Source organism: Populus nigra, chromosome 13 (assembly GCF_951802175.1).
Source record: "Populus nigra chromosome 13, ddPopNigr1.1, whole genome shotgun sequence".
NCBI classification, from domain to species: domain Eukaryota; kingdom Viridiplantae; phylum Streptophyta; class Magnoliopsida; order Malpighiales; family Salicaceae; genus Populus; species Populus nigra.
The window spans coordinates 12,098,119-12,103,142 of record NC_084864.1 but is presented as its reverse complement, the minus strand read 5'-3'; the positions used below and the strand labels follow the sequence as shown (position 1 = coordinate 12,103,142).

The 5,024-nt window shown below is 34.2% G+C and overlaps 1 long non-coding RNA gene across 1 annotated transcript; it reads right to left on the bottom strand.

The window, feature by feature from the left end:
* Positions 1–3,677: 3,677 nt before the first annotated feature.
* LOC133670429 (uncharacterized) lies at positions 3,678–4,760 on the bottom strand. Its single transcript, XR_009834084.1, has 2 exons — positions 4,358–4,760; positions 3,678–4,207 (listed from the first exon to the last, which is right to left on the bottom strand). It is a non-coding gene; the product is annotated as an uncharacterized LOC133670429 (long non-coding RNA).
* Positions 4,761–5,024: the final 264 nt, after the last annotated feature.

Below are 5,024 nucleotides of genomic sequence, written 5' to 3'. Positions count from 1 at the left end.
AATATATACGCCCAGGCCTTTTCTTTAAAACAGACTGCACTTTTCTCACTTTCCGATGGACGTGTGAATGACGAAGTTTTTTGCCAGAGAAAGAAACTCGTAACAATCTCAAGGCCTCACTTCAAATATAAAAAATTACGATACCCTCTTGTCTGAAATATTGGTACTTAAGCTTTTCAAGCTTTAGAGCTATTTATTTGTGTCGCTTGTCAACTTCAATGCCCTCAATCAGCAAGCTTTGTTAAAATCCTCCACTAAGTAGGAATTGGCTTCAGACTCTTGCTTGGTTGCCACTTTGTGCTTTTTCTACCACAGAAATCCACATTTAGCAGGAGTCACTGTACGTTCAAAATTCAATGTGAATCAGTTGTCACATGTACTCACTGATGTTCTAGAAAGTCTGCTCACCTCGAGGCTCTGAGCATAAGATGTTCGTGATGAAATTCCTTTCCACAAAAGCTTGTGTCTAGTGAGATCAAATATCAGTTGCCTAATATGGACTGATAATGAGCAGGCTCTTTCAACCAAATAATGAAGTTTGGAGGAGATATAGGAAAATTTCAGACTAGGGTGTAACTCAACACAATTTCAAAAAGACAGAATCTTCTACTGTATTCTCAGATTTATAATTCAATTCAACATATAAACCTTGATGATGCAACCTTTTCTATGGAAATACAGAGCAATTCTTGATTTTGAAATAATGGTCCGTTGCACTTTGGACTTTGAAAAGAAATATATCTGAAATAAACTTTTTAAGAATCTAAAAACCTATAGAAGCTTAAAAAAAACATTTAAGGAGCATGGATGGAACGTAGTATGAAGAAGCATGGGCTCAGGCAAAAATCCCGAGTCCATACAAGGTGTATGCCCAGCGGAGATGTGACATGCTCAGCCTTGCTGGGCATGCACCCCAGCACTTTGCTATGCGTGCTGCCCAGCACCTTATGTTTAAACTTCTGCTGCTTTAATTTGCTTCATTCTATTTGAATATAATTACTGACATCAGAAGACTGGCCAAATCGGAAAAAACAGTAATCTCCTCAGGTAACCGCAAATGGCCTTTCAGCAACAAAATATCAGAAGCCTATCTAATTGTCTTGATAACACAAACATGAAACAAATAAAACTGAAGGAAGTGCTTCCAAAGGTTCTTGTTCAGCAGGCAGTAACATGTAAACACAAAGAGATCTAGCGTGAAGGTTATCAAATACGAATTTCACATATACAGAACAAGAAGACATGGGCAATATTAAAAAGACAAGTTGAAGAAATCAATTAGGAGAAAAATTTAGGTTGTGAAAATTATTGATATGAAAAAAAATCTTAAGACTGTAATTTACTTAAAAACTTTCACTATCGATAAATAATGAGATCACAAAGTATTTTTTATTGGTTAAAAATGAGATCTATAATATAAATAATTAAAAACAACTTTCTTGGAATACATCGAGAACGAGTTGAGAAACTCTAGCAAAATTGACAACATGTTTCTATGAAGAAACAATCAACAAGCCAACAAATTTAATCATTCATTTAAGAACTATGTGTCTGAAACATACTATTCAAATTTTAGCTTGATTCAATGGTGAATTAGTTGCTAATAGAAAACTGAACAAAGACTTTTCAAGTTGCCTATTTTTCTCTCTCTTTCTTTTAAGGGTTCTCCCTTTATTTTTTTCCTCTTTATCTTTATTGTTGTCGTCAACCCTAATTGCAGTGTCTCTTTATTTCTATTTATATCATGGTGGTTCATTTTTTTTTTTAGTTTAATATGGGTGTCCGAATCAGCTTGCGCGCACCTTGACTAATACATAGGTTATAACCCAAAAATCTTCGCCCTTAGGGATCAAACCCAACAATTCTCTCCCTCCGGACTCATTTTGGGGCACCACCAAGCTCTCTTGCCTTTACAAAACTCAAACTTTTCTCTCGATAAAGCCTTTGTCATTATATATGATATATTGTCATTGGTACGAATCTTATCAATAAAAGGTTTCAATTCCACAACATCTTAAATCCATTGATATCTAATTTTAATATGCTCTGATCGAGAATAAAAAAATAAAATACTTACTGAAATGGGCTGCACTTTAACTATCACAGTGCAACACAAATTTCTCTTATACTAGTTTAATTTTATGTAATAACTTTTTTATCCATAATAACTCTGTCTTTTTCATTAAAAGCAATGTATTAAGTCTCAATAATAGATAATGCAATACTTTTTGTAAAATTAATTATCAAGAAACTACTTCCATTGCAAAGATCATTAAATACCCTTATATAGACTTTTTAGAATCAACATTACCAGCTATATTTACATATTTGTGTCCATCCAACATAAAATTATTGTTTTCCAAACATAATTATTAATTGGTGTTCTTTACTAGAATTGGAAAAGAACCGACAAATCATATCAATAATATAAGTTATATTTGGTCATATGCAAACCTCGACATAAATCAATTTACCAACAACATAAATACAAGGAGCTTATTTTATCTTATTTTTTTCTTCATCACTTGAAAGATATTATTTAGAACTTAGCTTAAATTAGCTTGCAAGTGGAGAACATATAGGTTCTTAAACTTGCTTATATTAAATCTTTCAAAGTAAGTTTTAACATACCTGTAAAAGATTGTTTTGTCCTCCTAAGTTTATAATTGCAAAACGCTTTCTTTACTCTAAATTCAAACTCCGATTCTTCCTAGTATCATGGTAAACAACCCTAAAATGTTGAGGTTCAATTTGGAGATGTCAAGCAAGGAAACAGGGAGGACTGTCCTTAAACGCAGCCCGAAATTCTGTAAGTATTATTATTCTAACAAAATGTGAAAAGAGAATTCATGAAACACGTTTCGTTTTCAAATACCACGTTACTGTTTCTCCTCGAAAGCATGTTGCTTGCTGTAAAAAAAACCTGCTAATGTCAATTCATATTTTCTCAGAGAACGCAAGAAGTTCCAAAACTCAATTTAGTTGAGTATAAGGAAATGGAAAAGTTTGGCTTATTGAATCCATAATTTTTCCCATAGAAAATTAAGGCATACGTGAGAATAAAGGAGGTGTTTAGTGGCCTTGTAAAGACGTTTAGTGGGGCCAATATTACTAAATTGAATAAGCAGTGGCCACCATGGTTTTGAAACCTTCCCTCATGGGTCCATTCGGGATTTGATTAATCCGTGACTAAAATTGGATTAGATTGAAAAAAATAAATAGTATAACTCAGTAAGTTGATTAATCTGGTAATATTCGGTAAAAAATTAGTTGCAATTCGTTAATTTTTTTTTACTAAAATAATATCATTTTGATTTAAAAAAACTTGATCCGGGTAACCTGATGATCCAATTAAAACTTAAAATTCGTGTTTTGAATCTGGCCGGCCATAAGGCCGAGTGAGAACTATGGTGGCCACCCTTTTGGGGGAAAATTCACGCTCACTCCTATATATTCTGCAGGTGGTTTCTTCATCCCTGCATCTTGAATTTCCTATCACCAAATTTACACAAATATCCATAAATGTATTGCAATTAACTTTTCTAGAATCCTCGGCCAAATTAATTACTAACTTTCTTCATTTATGCTAAGCAAGTTGATATAATTAATTATCAAAATGAACACGTCTTCGTTTCTTTTCGTGGGCTTCATGCCCCTTCCTTTACTACCCTCAGAAATAAAATAAAAGAAAATAGATTATCAAGATGAACGTGTCTAGAAATGAAATCCCACCTCTACAACCTTAATCAAGAACTGAAAACGATTTTTTGTGTGGAACATAAACCAAAAGAATCTACGGCAACAAAAGTAAAATTAAAGAAAATACATACACATGAATTTAATTGGAGGGTTAATTAAAAAATGATTTTGGAGCCGCCTAAATATGCTTAAGAGCAACCCAATTACTATTCTGAAGTCAGATCCTCATCTTGATTTGATAGAGCTAAGGATTTATGAGTTAGTTACCAGGTTAGGCAATTGTTTTTCAGGGACAAAGAATGGTATTTTAGGCTCTCCCATGTCAATCAATGTTCCCCTAAAGTATAAGTAGAGCCCAAGAGAGAATCATAATCATTCCATCATCTATTCTTGCCAAAACCAACGGCAATGAGATGACTTTCCTGTTCAACTCCCTTGTTCTCATCCTACCACGGTGGAACTTTAACTAATGGTGCTATAAATACAGAACATTGCCAGCTTCATCATCCTGCACTAACAAAAAAAGGAGAGAGTAGGAAGAAGAAGAGAGGGAAGAAAAAAGACCATCTTGGAAGAGAAATTAATGAGGCCTGCGTGCAACTCTACTACACCTGCTGTTCATGCAGGATATCAAGATAGGAATTCTCCAATCCCTTACCTTTTTTCTGGTATAGGTTTAATGTTTGGACTTGTTGCAGTGGCATTGATGATTCTAGCTTGCTCCTATAGAAAATCTTCTTCGACTTCGGCTACTGATCCTGAGGTTCAAGAAAAATCTGCTAACCAAGTTGAGATGAAAGCAGAAATGGAGCCAAATATTGTTGTCATCATGGCTGGTGACGATATGCCTACATATTTGGCCAACCCAGTTTCTTGCAATTGCCAAAGTGATGAGCAAGTTTAAGACAGTGATTTTTGTTCTAGTATTTTCTAGTTTTTTTCCTCTCGCGCTGGATTCAATATGTAAATTGATTGGAGTGGTATAAAGGGTGTTGATTTATTACATTTTTCTTTGTTCTAATTTACTAGACTTGTCGTCGTTCAAGAATAAATTTATTAGATTTACGTAATATTTGCTGGCCAAAAGGATAAATCTTGCTTTTAGGTTTGGATTGATAAATTATGCTGCAAGTTCAACCCAAGCAAGCTAAAGTTGCCGTTTGCAAACAGCTTTGAAGGCAAGGCAAGGCAAGAGATATTCGAAGAGCTACCAAGCTAGCTCCAAAGCGAATTTTTTTTTTTGGTCTTTTCCTCTCTTGTTGTTGCATGAAGGGATTTTGAGTGAAAATGCTAACTGGGTAGAAGAACTGTTTTAAGCCATGAAA